We start from the raw sequence: 12643 nt of genomic DNA, 5'->3' as shown, positions 1-12643 counted from the left end.
TGTGGGAAGTTATGGGGCATGGAGGGAATGAAAAATTAGATTCAATGGGAGAGAGGTAGAATGAAGGGGAGTGGGGGGTCTATAGAGAATGTGGCGTCAGCACCCTAAGAGGAAGAAAGAGTCCAATCCAAATGCTCGGACTGGTTCAGCTGCTGATTGTTGCTCCTATGCCTATATATTCGATATTCAAAAAGCACCCCAAATATTTTAGTATACACTGATCTTGCGATGTTAATATGTCTTGTAACTCTATCTTTTTGTTTCTGCAAATATTCTCCGCAGTCCCACTGGAAGCTTGCCACTTTGTTAATTGTGAGTGAGATAAAAACTTTTGAGAGTCCTTCAGCTCAATGCCAGCTGCATCAGGATGTTTGCAAGGACACAGACATTGTACAGGATGCCAAAGTGCACACTGCGATTCCCTGCGATTATATTAGGTGTGGATCACAACCATCTGGCAAATAAAAGACAAACTGTCTTATTTCCCTAGACTCTGGAACCCACTGACTTCCTCTCTGCATTCAGGCAACAATTCCACGCTATGGCTGTGTAGGGCGCCAGCCAGCTTGATAATGACTGGGCTTTGTTCCCTAAATGTTTTTTTGTGATGGACAGCAGAGCCAGACTAGAGTCAGAACCAGTGCTCCCTATTTCCCAACCTGAAACTTGTCTAACATATCAAATCCTATTCCTCTTCTCAAATCCAGCCCTATCTCTCATCTTAAATCCAGCCCTATCTCTCTCCAACTCAGAAACTGTTCCTTTTATTCTTCCCCCCAAAAGTGCTGTTCCTGCCCCCACTGTGGCTAGTGGACTCTGTAGCCCATCAGAGAGAGGCTCCAGCACTATGGTGGAATTTCAAGGGGACTGCATCGCCAGACTCTGGTCTGGCTCTGCTGTCCGCCACAGTTTTCCATCAATCATATATTATTAAGAACAGGATGCAGTCTTAAACAGGGAAATAAGATAGTGAGGAGAATTCCTATGCTGCTAAATCAAAAAGTTTAATGAATCAATAGTTATTTCTTATATTACAGAGAGAGGAGAATTCAGTGCTCAAGAGTTGCCAAGCAATTAAGGGTATATTTTAGCTAAAGAAAAAGAATCACCTGCAGTCCTAAGTGGTAGTCGAAGTTAAAGCATTTCCAAAGCAACACAGATACGTAATTTGGATCTCATGAATGATACGTTACAGTATGATTTATTTTTACAATATAGGGAGAGAAGTGGGAAGCGAAAAAAAGTTGGCTGGTAGAATGGGGTACTGTTTAGAGTTTGTTGGACTAGGACCTGGGAGACTAGAGTTCAAATCTCATCTCAGCCATGAAGTTCATCAAGTAACCTTGGGCAAATCACAGTCTCTCAGCTTAACTTACTTCACAGGGCTTTCGTTAAGATAGAACGGGGATGAAGAGAACAATATATGCCACCTTGAGCTGCTTGGAGGAAAGGTGGCTATAAATATATACAAATCATAGGGTCATCTAGTCCCACCCCCTGCAATGCAGGAATCTCAGCTAAAGCATCCATGACAGATAGCTCTCCAACCCCTGCTTAAATAAATAAATAAATAAAACAATTCATTTCTGCATTAGGTAAGTAAGTTTTAAGATGGAGTGTGGAAGAGGTAGTGTACATTCAAATGAGGCACGATTTCTCACTTGATGGCAAAGCCTGTAATTATATGCACTTATTTAGAAAGAAGTTCCAAGTAAACAAACTGAAATTTACTTCCGAATAAATATGCATGGGATTGTAACAAATATCAAAAAGATCTTTCATAAGTAAAGCATAGTAGCTAGTACTGGACAAAATAGCATTTCTCTACAAGATGGAAAGTAACTTGGCCATGCTTTTGGTTGGCGAGAGTCAGAAATATGGGGGGGACCCCAGTTCTCAACACATGGAAGAGCTCAGGTAGTTGGAAGAAGAAGAAGAAGAAGAAGAAGAAGAAGAAGAAGAAGAAGAAGAAGAAGAAGAAGAAGAGTTTGGATTTGATATCCCGCTTTATCACTACCCTAAGGAGTCTCAAAGCGGCTAACAATCTTCTTTCCCTACCTCCCCCACAACAAACACTCTATGAGGTGAGTGAGGCTGAAAGACTTCAGAGAAGTGTGACTAGCCCAAGGTCACCCCACAGCTGCATGTGGAGGAGCGGGGAAGTGAACCCGGTTCACCAGATTACGAGTCTACTGCTCTTAACCACTACACCACACTGGCTCTCATAAGCCATAAACTGGACTGCAAGTTCATTTATATGGAGTCAGTGGATGATCCTGGGCGAACTACAAAAATGCATCACCAGGAAACTTAATTCCTGTGATGATTTGCTAGTTTCTAGTTGATTTGCTAATATCTGGGCCTAGTACGGAGCCCACAGTAATAAATAGAAAATAATTGTTTTCTTTTGAAATTTATTACTAATTTAAGAGTGGGTCCCATACTTTACTCTTTGACATTGAAGTCAATGTTAGGAATGATTCCATCTTAAGAGACTTTCAATGGGAAACCCAGCCAGATGGGTGGGGTACAAATAAATTATTATTATTATTATTATTATTATTATTATTATTATTATTATTATTATCATTTTTATATATTCATACTTTACATATTAAGCAGTACAAAAATTGCTTCAAAAGCCACAACAATAGTTTTTTCGTACAAATTCATTTTAAAACCAGGTTAATCTCAAAAAGTGAAACATTTAAGAGACAAAACTTAGTTTTTTTAAAAACACACAAACATGTATGTGTGTGCATATAATTTAAAGCATCAAATTTAAATTCATTAATTTTCATCCAAACAGGTGTTTAGGATGACAAAGGCCACTCCTGACATTATAAACGTATTCCAGTGTGCAAATACTGGTTTGATAGGTATGTGAAATAGAAACCAAATGAACAACAGAAATATTGTTGGTAATCACTAAATCAGAAAAAATATAAGAACCAGCGAGTGTTTCCACAATGAACATTAAACAATTATGACCACCCATTTCTCTCCAAGTGCATACAGATTCGCTCACTCCTGCTTATAAACGTTTCATGTGACCATCAATGGGGCAATAGGTCCTTTGGCCTATACTGGTGACCACAGAGTGTCACTGCTAACTAATGCAAATTCTCTTCATCTTAAAAGAACTCAAGCTGTTTCCTATTTTGAAGCAACAGAGCCATTCAAATTCTGGCCTTTCCTGTCCTTGACACTGATTTCCTCAGCTGACATCAGTGCCATATTCACTAGTTACCAAAGAAAGCACAGATCCACTCAAAACATTTTGTTTTGAAATAAATAACCTCACAATAAATAGGAGATGAGCATGTGAAATCTGAAGCCAAAAGTATATGAATGAATTATTCCAGAAAGTCGGATGGGGTGACTTTATTTCAACTAAAGCATCTAAGATGCACTAAAACTGTAGCTTAAGGAGCATTTTTTTTATGGAACCATACATATTAATTAACTTTTAAGGACTCCTTTTATATAGTGCACACTTCTGCAACAGTATAACAAAAGGGAAATGAGGTAATAAAGGAGCTCCATATGCCCATATTGAAGATAAGGGGGAAGGATAGAGAGTTTATTACATTATTCTTGTAAGACAGGAAGAAACAGATATCTGCTACTGGGCAAGGCACACCCACACTGCTTTTGACCCTTAGCAAAACCCTATATTCAGCATCTAGGCAAGACTTAAGTAGTAGAAATTTAAGACATTAGTAGGATGATATGGGCTTCAGGCAGAAGGGAGCTTTACGGCAAAATTATCCTCATAGGCTGAGCCCAGAGGAAGAATCCAGAGTCCATCTGAACAGTATAGGATCAGGTATGTATACTGAGTATAGGATCAGGTATATATGTATCACTTTAATAAAAATAAAGTGACTTTGCTTTTGCACAATAGGCCAATAGAAGGGGGAAAGTCAAGAACAAGACCCATCTGTTATATCTACTAATGCTGCTCCCCCTCACCTATGAATTACTACACTGGGGGAAGCGTCAGGAATACAAAAACCAGTCTCCACGGTCTGTCTGGTAAAGGGTTTCCAGCCCTATGGATGGGGGTAGAGAGGGAAATAACAAATAATCATATAATAAAATATGGAAATTGAGATTGCTATTATTATTGGCTGATTTGAAACTGGCAGCCAGCCATGACAAAGCCAATCAGAGGTAGCTTTCCCTACACAAAGAGCTGTTGCTGCTCCATCGGAATCCTGGGAGCTCTTTACAAAAACAGCAGCCAGGACAAGAGCACAGACGCTCAGCCATACATGTTGGCAGCCCGTTTGTTGGTAGTCACTGGGCCCCTTGACGATTGTGTAGCATTAAAAAAAAAAGCCCAACAATAATGAAGATGAATACGTTCCAAACAGGACTTCCACAAACTGTGTATTGCTTCCGTTACCATCAGTTAGTCGAGGCACCAAAATATTCACCAGTAAATCTCACAAGGAAAACATGTATGGGTGCCCTTTCAGAACATTGCTATAATGTTATAATTGCACTTTTCTCTGCAGTTCCAGGATTCATACCTCTCTGCTTTTTTGAGTAAATTTGTACAGTGGTACCTCATGTTACATATTCTTCAGGTCACAGACTCCGCTAAACCAGAAATAATGCTTCAGGTTAAGAACTTTCTTCAGAATGAGAACAGAAATCGTGCTCCGGCGGCGCGGCGGCAGCAGGAGGCCTCATTAGCTAAGGTGGTGCTTCAGGTAAGAACAGTTTCAGGTTAAGAACGGACCTCCGGAACGAATTAAGTACTTAACCCGAGGTACCACTGTACATTGTTAACTCTTTATTCATGCAAGAATGCTATTTCTTGGGTGGGCAACATAGGCACCTCATGGAAGCACTGTGCTAAAACCTGTCTCCCAATTTCACAAAGAAATTTTTCTTTCTATGAAAGGGGCTTCTGGTTTTTGAGAGGTTTGGGGGGGTTTTTTTGCCTCATTCTCAAGGACAGTTGACAATTTCAGTGATGGAGGTTTATAGCTTACCTTATAGTTTCAAGGTGTCTGAGAGTTCTGTGTGTGATTTCCTTTCAAGTAAGCATTTCTCCAGCACTCTACCAGCATTCCTTGTTGCCCACAGTGATCTAAAAAAAAGCCTCATGAGAGGAGCTATGGATTCATTATGTCTTCCTCCTGGGCTTCAATTGAAGGGTAGACACCAAAGAAGGCTGCAGAGTGTAGACCACAGCATAGATGATTTACAGAATGAAAGGACACCCACAAACACCCCTTAGCCACCTCAAAAATAAAGGAAGTGCAACCAAAGCCTGCATCCAACCCATGATAATTTCATCAAAAATTTTCTCTCCCCTTTGGTAATTTTTAATGCAATTTCTTTTCTCATCAAGAATGGTTGAAAAAACATGGGGGAATTTTTCAGCAGACCCCTCTTTCATGGATGATGGAGGGAGTGCCTGCCTTGGATCTCACAGACCTTTGCATGATTGATGTGTCCTGTCAGTCTGGCTTTTTAGGGGAAATTAACATAAGAGTATTGTTCTGGCATACACGGACCCTTGCTTCAAAATTAAAAGCATAACAAAACCCCATTCCATCAGTAGTTAAAATTGGGTGACATTAAAGTGCTTGTTTCTTAAAAATAAGTAGATAATATTTCAGGACTGCAGCAGTTATGATGGAAAAGTTTTATTTGTGCCAAATACATTGGGAATTTTGAGAAGATACAAAACCTAGGATGGATTTATCTGCAACTGTTGCTATGTCATTTTAGCGGAGTATCTATTCATGAAAGTTGTCGGCAGAAAAAAAGATTTCTAAAAGGTGTAACACAGAACACTTACGGAATGGATCTAGAGTTAACTTCATGAAATGGATCCTTCTAAACTCAATACCTCTGACGATTCCATCAGGTTTTATATAAACCACTCTAGTTCAATAGCCCTTCTTTCCAATGGAAAGCTGCCCAACGGAGTCAGAACATTGGTCCATCTAGCTCAGGCTTCCTTAACCTTGGTCCTCCAGATGTTCTGAGACTAAAATTCCCATCATCCCTGACCACTGGTCCTGCTAGCTAGGGATCATGGGAGTTGTAGGCCAAAAACATCTGGAGGGCCGAGGTTGAGGAAGCCTGATCCAGCTCAACAGTTTCATATAAGGTGCTTTTACAGCCTTACTTAGAAATCCCAGGGGTTGAACGGGGATCTTTTGCATATAAAATATGTGGTCTAATACTGACCTATAGAATGGAGAAGTTGCTAGTGACAGTGAAAGAGGTGCTTGACCCTTTCCTTGCCTCTGCCATTTCCCAACTTTGGATCATTTCCTGTGCCATCCGCCAGGCAGGATTCTAAAGACATGAACAAGCTGGGAATTAAGATTTTTCTTCATCATGATCAAATTATGACCCCTGACACAATCATGTGAACATTTTTGTGGGCTGCATTAGAGATTTGGCTGTACACAGGGAACTCACTTCTGTGCCATATCTGTAACATCTGAATAATTAAATTTTCTCAGGAATGTTTATCAAATACCAGAATTATGAACAAAGATTTCATTTTAAAAAAAAGAATGATGAATGACGGCTCTGCACTTATCCTCCCAATCTACTTTTACTCTCTCTTTTGTTTATTGTTTTAATCCCTAGAGCATCGATAAAATAGAACACAATGTTCCCATAGCTTTCCCATCTATAGTTCATGTTCAATGCTTGTACTGATTTCACAAGCCCAATTACCTGTCATTTTCACAAATAACTGAACTGATGTGTGGCATTAATAGCTTAACACAGAGGTTGCCAACCCTGCACCCACGAAGGCCTTCCTTGGTGGCCTCCGAGATGGCCAGTGCAACCAGACTAAAATGTATTAAACTAGAACCACCTTCCTGCACACAGCAATTTTTTGAGTTGGAAGAGCCCACCACTACCACTCCAGTTGCATAGGATGAGGGAAGGCTAAGCGTCAGCTTCACAATTTGTATGTGTGGAAAAGACTGTGGCAAGGAGTGAGTGCTGTTACTTTTTTGAAGATTTATTTTTGTGGGGAGGACAGTTGTTTGGCCTCTCAGGGGGCTTTGTTTTAAATCACAGGGAGTAAGATGCCAGCCTTTCTTGTTCTTGCTTCCTTCTCCATAGCAAGACTTGTTCCCAACTTGATGGTGGGGGAAAACAGCACAGAGACAGACACACTTCTTATCCTTATCCTCATCCCCACCACCATCTTTCTGCTCCAGTCAGAACTGTTCTCAAGTTGATTGAAGTGGGGGTGGGGGAGCACAGTGTAGAGGCAGAGACAAAGTTTCTGCTGCCTCTCTCACAGCTGGGGTTCTTTTCAGGCTGATAGGATGAGTGGGAGGAGTACTGTGCAAAGACATGACCTTTATCCTTATGTTTCTGTGACCTATTCTGCAGAAGGAATTGCTCTCAAGTTTATGGGTGGGGGAGCACCGTGCAGACACAGAACAGAGACATCAACAGCAGCAGCAGCATCTTGCCTGTACCACAGCAGGGATCATTCTAAAATTAAACCAAGCCACTCCTTGTGGCAACCATTTTGTGTTAGGTCATACCTTGCAGTGGCCATTTTGCGAGTGGTGCCCACAACGTTCTCAGAAATCTGAATGTACCCCTGGGCCCAACAAAGCTGGCAACCATTGGCTTCATTTAGGTGGATATGAATCCATGCTGGCTTGGGAATACTACAATCCATAAGATTTACCTTACAGGAAAAAAAGATGGATCTCGCCTGTACCACTGAGGCTTATCTTCTCAAGCTGTGAGCTTTATAAGAAGGACAGATTTACAATGCAGAATGCAAGATTCTGATCAGAAAGTATTGACAGAACCAACAGCTGGACGATTTTCAGAAATACTTCCAGGAAGAAGTAACAGCTTTTAACAGCCTTGTGCAGGACATACTGTCACAGCTTAATATCTCCACAGTCACAAAACTGCCAAGTAAAACATTATTAGGAGTTGCTTCCACTTTGACAAATGTACAGTCGGAAAAGTTATTTCTTGTCAAGAGGTCTATTGTGAGCCTCGTTTCCCATTGCAAAGGTGAAGCAATACTAAACCAATTTATCAACCTTGACAGTATTCTAACTGTATTCAGGAGTTATCTGCCATGCAAAGCTCTGTGGGAATTGTACGCAACTACTTTTCCTGTAGGAAACTAGGCAGTCAAGGAGAGTTGCTATAATCATTTTGCATTTGCCTCTGGCTCATCTTCTGTTCAGTTTCCTTTTAGTTTGCTACCTCATTAATAACAATTAGCTCGACAGCAGAGGGTCTGGGTTTCGCAATTTATTGTTTAGGACTTGATGTTAATCCAGTGCTGAATCAAGGAAAAAGGAAACCATATATGAAAGAGAGAGAAACATAGGTCATGGTAGTGTTGCATTAATGGAAAAAAGAGCAGAAGTTGTAGCATACTTTGTCGTTATTGCCAATGTTAGAGGAAATTGTAGATAAGAAACCAAACTAGATTAGCTTGTGTTTAAATTGGTTGCGTTAAACATAACATCCAGTACTAGCGATGTGAATTATGATAAATGGTTGACATGGCCGTTAAAAACACACTGCCTGCATTCAGTTTCCTACTGTGCTATTTTCCTCCACTCTGTTCCAAAAAGGGATGTTGCCTGGCAGGAATTAAAAGACTATCAGAGAAGTGCCAAGTCTACACAGCCTGTTGGGTATTCTCTAGCTCTTTAAAATTATTTTTTACTAGTATTTAGAAAGAGCTCTTTTCTCAATTTTCATAGACGCAACAATGCTTTTCTATCCTGTATAATAGGAAAAGGTGCCGATAGTTGGTGCATTAGGGTTGCAGGCCAGTGCTGCCTCCCCTGACAGGATCCGGTGAGGGACACCTCTTGCAGGCAGGCTTGGGGGCAGGACATTCCAAGGGGCAGATCCATCTGGGTCTGCAGGCTTCACTTGGGTCCACCCCTGGGGAATATATGTCGGCCTGTCCCTGCCTCCATATCCAGTAGGATTTCCCTCCCTCCCTCCCCTGTATGAGCCTTGTTATGTGCTTGACCTTGCTATGGACATTGTTGATTGCCATATTTGGGACCAGGTAGGAATTTTTGCACCAGGCCAATTGGCTCTTGCCTGGTGATTTTGCCTACCTCCTAGCAATCGTCAAAACTTTTGGCAGTTTAGGCATTGAGTAAGCCTTAGTCTTGGTCAGAGGGGAGGTTGTAGCATCTGCCTGTCCCTCTGAAGGAAAGGGTATCCCGTTAAAGGGATCTGGAAGGAGTTGTTCAGAAACTCCTTGGCGGTGATCCCGTGGGGGGTGTTCCTATTTGATGTATGTCACAAGACTCCTGTCTTTCTGTGTTGATCCTACCAGAAATACTTCCAGCAGGCAGGCTGGGGGTCTGGTTAAACCCAATGCCTAGGCCAAACCTCTGGATTTGTAATCAATCAAAGTTGTGGCTTTATTTGACCCCAAGACATTGTACTATAATGGAATCTGCTGAGAATGCTTGCAAGATCTGGACACACTAATGCTTAATGCTAAACTCACAACTTTTTCTTCGCCTAAAAACAATTAAAGACCTCTAAAATGTCCCTGAATTATTAATAAATAGCAAATGGGCACTGTCTGTCCTTTAATTGCACACGGTTGTTTCAGTAATTTAAAATGTTGAAATAATGGCATCCTGTCAATTCATGGTAGTTTTTAACCAAAAGAAAATGGGAAAGCAATGAACTGAATCATTCTGGTATCTCTCTCTCTCTCTCTCTCTCTGTGTGTGTGTGTGTGTGTGTGTGATTTCACCATGTGTAGAAGAAGTGTGTGAGGGAGATCATCATGTAGACAGGCCCAAAGACTCTGCAGTGAAGCAAAATTTTCAATAATACCACATTTCAGGCATTTACCTGACAAAGGAAATACACTGCTTTAAATGTCCTCTGATCTCATTCACGTGTAACACTATGGCTTAGTATGAATGAGCAAGTGTGCAGGATCCTGCAGGGGTGGGTCATTGCTTTGGTTGTTCTGCTGAGCTAAGCCATGGTTTTGCTTATGTGTCATCCAAACCAAGGCTCATGGTTTGGCTCTCTCCAGAGAAATCATGAGCTGCAGCCAAAGTTTGCCCAGTGTTTTAAAGCTCATGGTTAATATTCTCCATGAAAATACCAATTCAATAATTAGAACAAAAAAAAAAAAAAAAAAAACTGAGATGAAGGCAATTAATCATGCTCCACTGGGAGGCATATTCTCTCACAAGCCCATCAACTAATTATCAATGGTCAAAAGGTTGCAAGAGGACTAGTTTCAAATCCATTATAAAAACGAAATGACACAAATGTCATGATCCTCCCCACAAGCCACAAATCATTTAACACAGAACTGGGAACATGCAGCACACTGTGATATGATCATCAGAGAACTTAATTTTAGCAATTAAACCATGTACTGGCACTTTATATAATAATGTACACCATGGCAGTGTTGAGTGAGCACTGATTCCATATTCAGTAGGGGTAGGGCAGCAAAAAGACATATAACACTTTCTTTTACCATCATGCAACCTGAAAGGCCAAGAACACAATTCAAGGAAACCTGTTACCGGTATTTCACAAAACCCTCAAAACAGATCTCAATGACTGTTTAGTAATTTCCCTGGTAAGAGACAAGAATACAAATCTTTACAACTCTTTCTGGTAAATGTTTCTCCATGCTATATAAAAAACAGACTTACTAAATACTACTCACCTGGTCACTAGTGCCAGGTATGAATAGGCTCCAGGTAAAGTCTGACAAAACTATTATTTACACCACAGTTGTTTAGCAAAGATTTGTGTGGACAGGAGGACCAGTTAAGATTGTAATGGGCTACTGATTTTCCTGCACTTATTTTCAAGGCTTGTTAAAATGTTCATTTATCAAATCTCCTAGAAGAAAAGTGTGCTTGTTGAACAAGGTCAAAAAGACAGCCCAACCTCAAAAATGTCACTGGGGCTTTAGTGCAAAGTACAAGCAACTTAGCTCTGTCTGATTCAGCATGAAGGATTTTTAGCATCCTGGGGAGAGCAACACATTTCAATGAGATAAAAGTGAAAAAAGCTTTCTTTATTGCAAAGCAGCAGGGCAGTGGAACCCCACTGAAGAAAGGATGGAAATTATAATGGAACTGACATCTGGATGTGATTGGTATACCAGGCTATCATTAGCAGGCACTTGTGTTACCGTTAACACCTGATTTTTTTTCCCCTTTAAAAGAGAGACAGTAAAGCAGAAATGGAATTCCGTGAATATTCAGAAAGAAAACTGTGTTTGCCAGCTGTGTCTTCAGTTCAGCTAAAGGCCAGTTGCAGTGCAGATTTTTTATTCATGGAAAGGAGATAGAGAGCTGTATTTTCAAAAAGTGGAAAGAATATGGCTCACCTAAATGGGGCAGCCACAAGACAGAATTGCCAAGATTGAGACAAATTGAACTAGTTAAGATTTAGTTCCATTCTTTTTGAAGTATAGTCTGATTCTGTACATTCCACTGAAGTCCAAGTATCACCCTCCCCCCCAAAAAAAAACAGGAAAAAGAAACGAGTCACAAATTCCATTAAGGAGGCTAGTAGAGACAAAAACAATTTGGACTGGCAATATTTCTAATGAAAATGATGCAGCGCTTTTAAATTCATTGATGCTGACTCAGGATGTTCCTTGTGCAATATGGGTGTAACAAAATTGATTCGTCTTTGGAAAACTCACAAGACCAGAGAAGAGAGCTACAAAACTGGTAACACAATATTCAGCTACATTTCAAGACTGCCTGGGTGGCACCCAATGATGTCCAGCTACTTGCGCAATGGGGATTCAGGTGTCTAACTGGGTTTCTCGGTTTTCTTCTCCCTCCTCCGGTCCCTCCAAATCTCAAAACAAATAAACTCTTTTTTCCCAATAAACTTGCTCCATTTTTATCTGCCTTCTCCGACAAAGTTAGTTAATTTCACCATGTATACCATTTCCCAAATTCTAGCTTGCCATGAGTCAACATAGTGCTTTGGGGGGTTTTCCACTTCTGATATGGTTTTATTTACACAGATATACAACCTGCACCTAGATGGAGGGATTGCAGAGCATTCACATCCTATGAGGGTCTGGCTTCTCCCTTAAGGGCAGCATTGTATTCAAAGGAAGACAAAAAAACCAAAACACCTCCCATACTCTGCGTCTCTTTGTTCCAGCCCGTTATTCCCAGCTCACTTGGAGTTCTGCCCCTTCCTTCTCCTTCTTGCTGTTAACCAGCTCCAAGGACCTCATCCCAGCCTACGTCATTCAAAGTTAAAACCCTAAACCTGGCCTTTGCCTCTGACCACTAGCAGAGGGCTGCAATGAAACTTCTGCAGACTGCCCTCCGTTATTATTATTATTTTCTTATTTCCTTTTTCCTGAGTGGAGATAGAACTTCGTTATAAATTCCTCAAAGGGAGCTAGGGAGAACAAGACCTTTCAAACAGACTGCAATTGATTTTGTGTTTTCTAAAAGATTATTTTTCTATCTGGACAAAAAAAAAATTCTTTGGACCTTCCTTGTCCTCTGTGTGCCCCTTTCCTCCTTCCTAGTGCTCCCTTTCATACCGTTCTCCCTGAAGCACAGGGTCCTTTAAGATCCCACATACAACACTAGGCCCTATGCTATTGCCC

The 12643-nt window shown here is 40.8% G+C and overlaps 1 protein-coding gene across 3 annotated transcripts in view; it reads right to left on the bottom strand.

The window, feature by feature from the left end:
• The window catches only part of ADAM12 (ADAM metallopeptidase domain 12), a 179798-nt gene that overhangs the window by 39210 nt on the left and 127945 nt on the right, over positions 1–12643 (bottom strand). The gene's annotated exons all lie outside the window — the stretch shown is intronic.

Source organism: Podarcis gaigeae, assembly GCF_964106915.1.
Source record: "Podarcis gaigeae genome assembly, chromosome: 5".
In the NCBI taxonomy this organism is placed as follows: domain Eukaryota; kingdom Metazoa; phylum Chordata; class Lepidosauria; order Squamata; family Lacertidae; genus Podarcis; species Podarcis gaigeae.
Note: the sequence above shows the minus strand (reverse complement) of the source record. Positions and strands in the feature narration are given on the sequence as shown.